The sequence below is a fragment of the Euprymna scolopes genome, chromosome 15 (assembly GCF_053919585.1).
Source record: "Euprymna scolopes isolate OS-2025 chromosome 15, ASM5391958v1, whole genome shotgun sequence".
NCBI classification, from domain to species: domain Eukaryota; kingdom Metazoa; phylum Mollusca; class Cephalopoda; order Sepiida; family Sepiolidae; genus Euprymna; species Euprymna scolopes.
Genome location: NC_136496.1, coordinates 47,887,617 through 47,899,312, shown reverse-complemented (window position 1 = coordinate 47,899,312; position 11,696 = coordinate 47,887,617). Strand labels below are relative to the sequence as shown.

At 32.6% G+C, this 11,696-nt stretch overlaps 1 pseudogene; it reads right to left on the bottom strand.

The window, feature by feature from the left end:
- Positions 1–5,261: 5,261 nt before the first annotated feature.
- LOC145294316 (U2 spliceosomal RNA) lies at positions 5,262–5,399 on the bottom strand (annotated as a pseudogene).
- Positions 5,400–11,696: the final 6,297 nt, after the last annotated feature.

The window sequence follows — 11,696 nt, the reverse complement described above, 5'->3', positions numbered from 1 at the left end:
TTCTCTTATTATTCTTATTTTATTATTATTCTCTTATTATTCTTATTTTATAATTCTTATTTTATTATTATTCTCTTAATATTCTTATTTTATTATTATTCTCTTATTATTCTTATTTTATTATTATTCTCTTATTCTTATTTTATTATTATTCTCTTATTATTCTTATTTTATTATTCTTATTTTAATATAATTCTCTTATTATTCTTATTTTATTATTATTCTCTTATTATTCTTATTTTATTATTATTCTCTTATTATTCTTATTTTAATATAATTCTCTTATTATTCTTATTTTATTATTATTCTCTTAATATTCTTATTTTATTATTATTCTCTTATTATTCTTATTTTATTATTATTCTCTTATTATTCTTATTTTATTATTATTCTCTTATTATTCTTATTTTATTATTCTTATTTTATTATTATTCTCTTATTATTCTTATTTTATTATTATTCCCTTATTATTCTTATTTTATAATTCTTATTTTATTATTATTCTCTTATTATTCTTATTTTATTATTATTCTCTTATTATTCTTATTTTATTATTATTCTCTTATTATTCTTATTTTATTGTTCTTATTTTATTATTTTTATTTTATTATTTTTATTTTATTGATCTCATTTTATTATTTTTATTTTATTGTTCTTATTTTATTATTTTTAATTTATTATTCTTATTTTATTATTTTTATTTTATTATTCTTATTTTATTATTTTTAATTTATTATTCTTATTTTATTATTTGTATTTTATTATTCTTATTTTATTGATCTCATTTCATTATTTTTATTTTATTATTCTTATTTTATTGATCTCATTTTATTATTTTTATTTTATTATTCTTATTTTATTTTTCTCATTTTATTATTTTTATTTTATTTTTTTTATTTTATTTTTCTCATTTTATTATTTTTATTTTATTTTTTTTATTTTATTGATCTCATTTTATTATTTTTATTTTATTTTTTTTATTTTATTGATCTCATTTTATTATTTTTATGTTATTATTCTTATTTTATTGATCTCATTTTATTATTTTATTTTGTTATTGTTATTTTTATTTTATTGATCTCATTTTATTATTTTTATGTTATTATTCTTATTTTATTGATCTCATTTTATTATTTTATTTTATTATTGTTATTTTATTGATCTCATTTTATTATTTTTATTTTATTATTTTTATTTTATTGATCTCATTTTATTATTTTTATGTTATTATTCTTATTTTATTGATCTCATTTTATTATTTTTATTTTATTATTGTTATTTTATTGATCTCATTTTCTTATTTTTATTTTATTCTTCTTATTTTATTGATCTCATTTTATTATTTTTATTTTATTATTTTTATTTTATTGATCTCATTTTATTATTTTTATGTTATTATTCTTATTTTATTATTTTTATTTTATTATTTTTATTTTATTATTTTTATTTTATTATTTTTATTTTATTATTTTTATTTTATTATTTTTATTTTATTATTTTTATTTTATTGATCTCATTTTATTATTTTTATTTTATTATTCTTATTTTATTCTTATTTTATTATTTTTATTTTATTATTTTTATTTTATTATTTTTATTTTATTATTCTTATTTTATTATTCCTGTTTTATTCTTATTTTATTATTTTTATTTTATTATTTTTATTTTATTATTTTCATTTTATTATTTTTATTTTATTATTCTTATTTTATTATTCTTATTTTATTGATCTCATTTTATTATTTTTATTTTATTATTCTTATTTTATTGATCTCATTTTATCATTTTTATTTTATTATTTTTATTTTATTATTTTTATTTTATTATTCTTATTTTATTCTTATTTTATTATTTTTATTTTATTATTCTTATTTTATTGATCTCATTTTATTATTTTTATTTTATTATTTTTATTTTATTATTTTTATTTTATTATTTTTATTTTATTATTTTTATTTTATTATTTTTATTTTATTATTCTTATTTTATTCTTATTTTATTATTTTTATTTTATTATTCTTATTTTATTGATCTCATTTTATTATTTTTATTTTATTATTTTTATTTTATTATTTTTATTTTATTATTTTTATTTTATTATTTTTATTTTATTATTCTTATTTTATTCTTATTTTATTATTTTTATTTTATTATTCTTATTTTATTGATCTCATTTTATTATTTTTATTTTATTATTTTTATTTTATTATTTTTATTTTATTATTTTTATTTTATTATTCTTATTTTATTATTTTTATTTTATTATTCTTATTTTATTCTTATTTTATTATTTTTATTTTATTATTTTTATTTTATTGATCTCATTTTATTATTTTTATTTTATTATGTTTATTTTATTGATCTCATTTTATTATTTTTATTTTATTATTTTTATTTTATTATTTTTATTTTATTATTTTTATTTTATTATTTTTATTTTATTATTTTTATTTTATTATTCTTATTTTATTGATCTCATTTTATTATTTTTATTTTATTATTCTTATTTTATTCTTATTTTATTATTTTTATTTTATTATTTTTATTTTATTATTTTTATTTTATTATTTTTATTTTATTATTCTTATTTTATTCTTATTTTATTATTCTTATTTGATTATTTTTATTTTATTATTTTCATTTTATTATTTTTATTTTATTATTCTTATTTTATTATTCTTATTTTATTGTTCTTATTTTATTATTTTTATTTTATTATTCTTATTTTATTGATCTCATTTTATTATTTTTATTTTATTATTTTTATTTTATTATTCTTATTTTATTATTCTTATTTTATTGATCTCATTTTATTATTTTTATTTTATTATTCTTATTTTATTGATCTCATTTTATTATTTTTATTTTATTATTTTTATTTTATTATTTTTATTTTATTATTTTTATTTTATTATTCTTATTTTATTGATCTCATTTTATTATTTTTATTTTATTATTCTTTTTTTATTATTTTTATTTTTTTATTCTTATTTTATTGTTTTTATTTTTTTATTCTCATTTTATTATTTTTATTTTTTTATTCTTATGTTATTGATCGTCTTTTATTATTATTCTTAATAATCATACGCGCCCACGTCCACACATATACATACACTCACATTCACGTATACACTCACACACGCGCACACGTACACACATACATGCACGCATGGACATCGTCACTTCCCCTTCCAAAGGAAATCCACACATGCGCAAAAGACCAGTGGAAACACGTATAAAAGAAAGAGCAATAAGCAGTTTCTCCCTTTTCAGACCAGCTTCCTAGCTGGACGGTCTACGGACCGACAGCATGTCTTTTCGGCATGCGCGCGCACTCGCGTGCCTCACACCACTTGCTGCTATGTGGGACGAAAAGCTAACAAACAGTACATACACTTTATACGCTTTCTATCTCCATAACCTGGATTGACTTTCTCACTCTATTCCCCTTCGGCTTGTGTCCATCAAAACAGACATGTGCGCAACTCTCTACTGAGCTTAACCCATTCTTTCTACAGGCCGGCTTGCCACTTTGCGTTCCTCTATTGCATTCCCCTTTCCTTCCACGCGCGTAGTCGTCAACGGCAGAATGAACACGTGTACACCCAAGACTTTCATTTCTCAACAGAAAATAAACATGTTTATTTTATTTCAGCATTTGAGTTCTTTGTTTCCTTCATTCAATTCATTTCATTATTTTTTCTTGTAGCGACTTTAGGGTATTTATATCCTAGTCTTCTACACAATCAACAAAGCTTTCTATATATTTAATGTCAGTATTTGAAGACGATATCAGCAACTTTCTCTATGGCTGGCTACACTCGATCTAAAGAAAACAGGCAGAGAGCCCTCCTCCATCACCCCCTCACTCCTGTTAGCGCAAAGAAAGTTAAAGGCCGATAGTAATGATGATTATGATGGCAAGTCAAAGGATCTCAACCCCAGTCAACCTCACCAAACAGCAAAGGGCAGATAGGGCAAGAAGTGTAGGCTTCCCACTTCACAAAAGCAAAGAGGGCCGAATCCTCAGCTTTTTCTTGCCACCACTAGATGGCTGAGAGGATTAAAAAATAAAATTCCGAAAGTATTTGGCAGATGGCAATGTATTGCCAACTGCCAAATACAAAATGTTTAAAAACGTTGATGCACTACCAGGCTCTGCACATTCTTCTCGTAAAAAAGAAAAATAATTATAAAATTAATTTTAGCCAATAAAAAGTTTCCATACCCAAAATAATAATATGGACAATTAACTCTTTATCAAGCCTACAGGTACATATAAAAACTTGAGCTTTTTTATGAACCTAAGGGAGAAGAGAAAAATAAATAAAAATTACAAAAATCGGCAGAGACGAAAATTCGCCCTCACCGTAAGAGCTTAATACACTCTCATAAAACTTACTCTCAAAAACCAGAAGATCAGAGTTTAAGTATCAACTGCTACGATCATCGCCAACCACAAAACTGAATTACAAATCTTTTCCATAGTGAAAAAATGAGAGAGAGGAACAGATGGAGTACATATTTTGTTATTAAATTTTAACAGATTGTTCTGAAGGTTAACTTCTCTAGTGAAGCTGATGTCAACCACATTGATCTGGGCTTTTCATCTGTCAGACTCAATTGCATAAATAATCTCATTGATGTGTGCTGACATTTCGAGATGACAACAGCACCAGCTTGCTTCTACTTGTCTCCCTTCAGGATAATGAAATACAAGTAAAAGGTTTTAAATGTGGGCAGCTCAAGAGCTCAATATTCAAACGTTTAAATAGATATTGTAAAATTTTTATAACTAAATGAATTAACAGATCAAAATTATGTTACCAAATCATTTACTGTCAATTTCAAAACAAAGAAAATAAACTTAAAGCAAATTCAAATAATAAAGAAAATCATTTGTCGCCAGAACAATGTTGTCAAATGAAAACCACACACAATCAAAGTGAAATTTCAGTTTGCAAATTTCCATATAAACAAGGCCGATAGCCATTAGTCACGTGCTCTCGTGTAATGAATGAATGCGTGAATGTAGGATTGACATAAAATTCTTAAAGATAAACTAAAATGACCGAAAAATGGGCTGAAATGACTTAAATAAATAAAAAGTAAATGACTTAGAATGACTTTAATGAACTTAAGGATGAATTGAATGGCATTAAGAATGACTTGAATGCTTAAAAAATAATTGGAATCCTTCAAAAACAACTTGAATGATCTGGAGAATGATTTGAATGGCTTCGATAACTGACTGGTTGTAAAGTGGGTGATCATTTTACATTAAATTAATACAGAAAAATGATCCCCCACTTTATATCACAAAGTTACAACCATGAGTACAGCATGTAGTAAGAACAGATACTACACTTTGATCTTGGCCAAAAGGCCAAGAAAAGGGTATTTATTTGTTCCCCCACCAAGCAAATTAGGCACAAGGCCGATTTTTAATGTGAGGAGTGAAGGGGAAATGAGGACCAACTCCTCGGGGAGTAGGGGAGCTGGATAGTGACAATTAGTATGAAGGGTTGCCCCTACATTGACCAAGGTCTTATATGTGGGGTTGGTATTTATTTGCTCCCCCACTGAGCAAATTAAGTACAAGGCCGATTTTTAATGAGGGGTGAAGGGAAAAACTCCCCGGGGAGTAGGGGAGATGGATAGTGACAATTGGTATAAAGGGTTTCCCCTACATTGACCAAGGTCTTATATGTGGGGTTGCCCCCACATATGGTCTTTGCTTGCAGTATCTGCCGGAACAGATACTACACTTTGAGATATTAAATCCTTTATTCATGTTAAAAATACAGTGAAAATCAACAATGAACAAAAAACTTAGGCACATGGCCAACTCAAATGGGGGGATTTTGGGGGTCGTTGGTCATCCTTGTCACTCCAGAACTAAACAAAATCAAAAGTTTCTCCCAGCTAGTATCTTCTTTCACCATAATACCGCATTCACCCTTTCATACTGGGAGACGTCCTACTTAACTCCCAATTTTTAAAACATTTTTTATTGATGTGTAAAAACAAAAAAGATAACAATAAAATGGCACAATAATTCATTTGTGTCGAGAGCGGGGGGGGGAGAAAAAACAAAAGGTGATTAGTAGGACCCTCCCAACCCCATCTAGGTTTGTGAAAGGAACCTCGCTTCTGCGGGTCAGTCTCTAAGTGGTGATGCGCTCTAGATGTGGGTGAATGGAGAAAAGAAAATTTTGTGGGTAAGGGATGGGAGTTAGTTTGTATTTCTTTCTCTTCAAGATGGGTGAAATTTAGAGGAAGGGGTGAAAACAAAAATTGCAAGTAGGAAGGGGTGGGGATCTTGGAGGCTTCCTAATCGGGGAGGGATGGAACATACACTCAGCTAGCTGAAAGGCTACTTGTTTAATTTTACTTTACTGTGCGTTCCACACCTAGGTGGGGAACACATATTCAAATTTGGCTCCTCTTCGTACACACAGACTTGCTACATGTATCCATCTTCTGTCAAATGCCACGCGATGCAGCCTTCTTCTATCACATCTGATCTTCACCCATAGTTGGTGTTTAAAGAAAGCAATCAAATCCTGATCAGAAAAAGACCCCCCCCCCGGCCATCTTGCAGACGCGACGGCCAGGATCGTAATGTAGACCATTTGTCTTTCCCTGTCCCGCGGTGGCCTCACGTTGTCAACGACATTGGATACGGTAATCGGGCGAGGATGCTCAGGATCGATGCGAGCCGTCATCTCGCTGACATATGACCAGTACTGGCGGAGTTCGCAGCAATCGAAGAAAGCGTGATCAGTCGTCTCTACGGCTGTTGTTCCATAACAGGGACAAGCAGGCGACTCCAAAAAAACAGAACTGCATTGTATGTTGTTAAGTGGAAGTGCATTTCGGGCCAATCGCCAGGTCAGAGAGAACTCCAAATTATTCAGATGACTCGAACGCAGAGTGGATCTCACTCTACTGCCAACCCAAACGTGTGCATAGTGGGTTGTCGGTGGCGCCCCCTCACTAGATCCCTGTGGAGTTACCTACGGGTAGCAGTCAAATCAAAGGTCACTGGACCTTGGTAGTCATTTTAGTGCGGCTTGGCACTCTTTCAGGAAGGCTGAATCTCCCCGCAGCCTGCGACAACTCTCGATAGAAGGGTCGAGAATGAGGTCGGGAAAGGCGGCAGTAATCGCGGGGTGCCATGGTTGCTCCTCTTGAAGGTAGTGGCTCAGGAAAGCCAGCCTCTCGGCGTCTTCAAGTCGGGCATTCCCAAACCTCCCTCACACGGACGTTGAATGCAAAAAGTTAGAACTTTTTTAACAAAAAAAAAAAAATGTAAATTAGATATTTTACACATACAAACGTAACGACTTTTATTCTATAGATAGGCACTCGACCAAGTTATCCGGAAATAGAAATCTTCTGTCGCTCTAGAAAGACATATGCCAGCTAACAGTTGACAAAAAGACAGCGGACAGAATCTCTAGTGCAAAAACGTTAAGTATTTTTTTTTTCTAAACTAATCCTAAATGTTTTATGTTACATTGTTTTTAAACTTGTCTTTCATGTTTTATTTATGTATTTTGTCTGTATTTCTCCTGTCTTTTTGTCTGTATTCCGTCTTATCCGCCCCCCCCCTCCTTCTACAAAGCTAAACGATAAAAACAAACAAAATGCCGGCAACTAACAATAAAAGAAAAAAATGCCGGAAATTATTCTCTAATAGAGTAGATAAACTTAGGACTTTATTTAAGTATTATACTTAATATGTACTATTACTGCAAGCTTGCTTGTATTGAAAATGCTTGCTTCTTGCTGGCAAATCAAGCCATCTAATATAGTTAGCCTTATGTTCAAGTACATTCGAAATATAATACAGTGCAAAGAAACAGTTACTCATGAAAACGAACCTCCTAAAGTAAAACCTTGAATAATTATTTAAACTCGAATGTAAATTAATATTAAGCCGACTTTACAAATTGATAATAGTTAATTATTGGATTTTAATTAATTATAAGATGAAACTAATGATTCAAACTCGATAGATAACAACAAACTTCCACCCATTAATATGGGAGGGGAGATTATCATCAAAAGTGTCCTGAATTGTTAACTTCGCACTGGACTTACTACTTAGATATAAATAAGTCACTTGTCCCCATTCCCCTCCTCCCCCTCCCCCCCCTTTTTTTTTTTAATGGAGAGTAGATAATACAGTGGATGTGTTATCGGCAGCTCCAGTAACTCTCGCTTCTCCTATTTTGTCATTCAGTCCTCATTCAATGAGTGATTTTTCTGACAAAGGGTGAAGAAAAAGCTGCTTAAAGGTCGGTAGTACTTGGTGACCAGTAGTCTGAGATGTCGGAAATTTTTCTGTCTCTGTCTGTCCTTGTGGCCATGTCACTAGTAAGGGTGCTGGAGGTAAACGTTTTGTCTGAGTTGACGTTATCCGCCTGATAGTCAGGGACCCGAACCTTGGATTAACCACTAAGGAGGCTATCCTATCAGCAGGCGCAAAGTACTGGGACTGCTGTATTGCCATTTGGTGAGTGGATCTGGACCATGCAGTAGTCTCTGGTGGGGCCTCTCGATGCCATACTAGTGGGTGATTGTTACGGCTTTACTTTTTCGTGTGCTACAAAAAAATTTTCCTGTCTTTTTCTCTCTTACTTTCCCTCTCCGTACTGCTCTAACCAAGTATGCCGACCTATTCCACAAATCCCAAAACCTCAACATGAAATATCTCCAGAATAAAAACTCGATTAAACCTAGAACCCCATCTTCCAACGTAGACCCCTACTACCAGGTCTCCTTCTCCAACATCAGGGGTCTGCGTTCCAACCTTCCAGAGGTGGAAACCCAATTACAGGAGACGAAACCGGACATATTATTTCTAAGTGAAACTGGAATAGGGCCGACCACTTCCCTAGATGAGTTCATAATTAACGGATACTCTAATTTAACAGCTAAATCTGACACCCAAGATCGCCATGGGCATGGAATATGTGCCTACATTAAGGATGGCTTCCCGTGTGGCAGGGATATCTCTAGAGAAGATCCTAATTTACCTTATATGTGCTTCAGGGTTGCATTTGCTAACACCACTGCATTTATATTTGCCCTCTATAGGCCCCACAACAGCGGAGTTACTATCTTTAAGAGAATATCTGAGAAAATAGACCACATACTGTCTGCACATCCCTCGGCTAACATCCACATCTGTGGTGACTTCAACGTCCATAACGTGGAATGGTTGACCCATTCAAATAAGACAGAAGATGAGGGGAGGTTTTGTCATGATTTTGCCATTGCTTATGACCTCACTCAGATTGTTCGCGAACCCACCCGTGTGCCCGATACACCCGGTCAATATGCAAGCCTCTTAGACCTTTTTCTCTCAACTTCCCCTGAGCTATGTTCATGTTGCATTCATTCTCCTCTAGGATCCTCCGACCACTCCGTCGTATCAGTTAAGATAAAAACGAAATGTAAGAAGCCCCCAGACGTACCCCTCCACTGTACTGTATACCGATACTCTATGGCTGACTGGGATAGCTTCCGTACATTCATATCTGATTTACCTCTGCACTCCATGTTTAAAAAGGATGTGTCCTCTATAGTATCAGATCTGACCGAATGGTTAATTGTAGGCATAGACCAATTCATACCATCTAAAAAATTCCAACAAAAACCTAACAGCCAGCCATGGTTCTCCCCAGAATGTGCTGCTGCTATCGCGCACAGAAATCACTTTTTCCATAGCTACCAACGTAATAGATGCACTGAGACTAAAGCTGCTTTCAGGTCTGCCAGCAACCACTGTAAAAGAGTAATAAAAAATGCAAGAGAGCTATATGCCCAGTCTGTTAAATCCAATCAACGACTTGGATCCCACCAGTTTTGGCAAATAACAAATAGGATCCTGAACAGAAGTGTGCATTCTATCCCAACCATTATCAATGGACCAGAGGTCATCTCGTCAGCGTCAGACAAGGCCAAACTATTTGCAAAGAACTTTGCAGCTAATTCTACCCTATGCGACGAAGGCCATCAACTCCCCATATTTCCTCCTATAACACAGAACAAGCTAGGTAACATACAAATATCCGTGTATGAGGTCGCCAAGCTAATCAAAAACCTAGATCCCAGTAAAGCAACTGGCCCTGATGGCATCCCAATTATAGTGTTAAAAAAGCTTCAACCAGAACTTGCTCCCATACTTACGAAACTATTTAACCGCTGCCTTAAGGAGAAGTGCTTTCCGACTCCCTGGAAGACCTCATCAGTTTGCCCTGTATTTAAGAATTCAGGTGATAAGTCATCTCCCTCTCAGTACAGACCAATAAGTCTCCTGTGTGTTATGAGTAAGTTGCTGGAATCCATATTAAATAGAGAAATAGTCAACCACCTCAGCAGGAATAACCTTCTTAGTGAGACACAATATGGTTTCCGCTCTGCAAGATCTACCGCAGATGTGCTGACGGTTATATCCCACAGGATTAGTGAATCTCTTGACAAAGGCTTCCTTTCTAGGGCAATTGCTCTTGACATATCAAAGGCCTTCGACAAGGTATGGCATAAGGGTCTACTTCACAAGATTTCCAGCTACGGTATAACTGGAAATGTTTTCTCAATCATTAAATCATTTCTCTCCGATAGGCTCATAAGAGTAGTGGTAGAGGGACAAAAATCGGAGGCCTGCAATATAAATGCTGGAGTCCCTCAGGGGTCAATCCTGGGCCCAACTCTCTTCCTGATCTACATCAATGACCTCCCTAAACACATACTTAAATCATTCGTTGACATCTATGCTGATGACACGACCATCTACGGCAACACATCAAAGGCTGTAAATGACAAAGTTCTCTCTGATTCTCTCTCCTCTGATCTCGAGCGCATGGTTCAGTGGGGGAAGATGTGGCTGGTTACCTTTAATGCATCCAAAACCAAACTCCTATCCTTACATCATCAACGCTCTGATCCCCAGCTGGCATCAATTGTGATGGATGGCTCTCGTCTGGGTGAGGCCCCGTGTTTTGACAAGCTTCTGGGTTTGACCTATACTCCTGATCTGAAATGGAACACGTACATCAAGTCTGTTGCCAAGGTTGCTGGAAAGATGGTGAGATCCTTCTACCGCTCCAGAAGATATCTAATTACTGATGCAATTCTCTATCTATATAAAAGCCAAGTACGTCCAAGGATGGAATACTGTTGCCATATCTGGGCAGGAGCGGCCAAAAACAGCCTATCATGCCTTGACAGAGTACAAAATAGACTTCGTGGCTTAGTGGGGGATGCCCTTTTCTCTACCCTGCAACCTCTCTCCCACAGAAGAGACGTTGCGAGCCTATCCTTGTTTTATCGTTATTTTCATGGCAGGTGCTCGTCTGAACTCCAATCTCTGGTCCCCTCTCGCCAATCTTTCACAAAAAACACCCGTCTAGCTGAATCCACTGTGAAAAATTTCCCCCACTCTATATCTGTGCCTAAATCAAAACGTGGATTCCATGAATAAAGCTTCTTTCTTAGAACTGCACGCCTGTGGAACTCTGTTCCGTCTGCCTGCTTCCCTCCAGACTACAACTTGGACGTCTTCAAGTCCAATGTTAACAAATTCCTAATGAACCGCCCCCTTAATTAAATACTTCATCAAATCTCCACACTAAGGTAATATACTTGCAATAGCCCTTATCCCTGAGTGGCTTCCGGGCCTT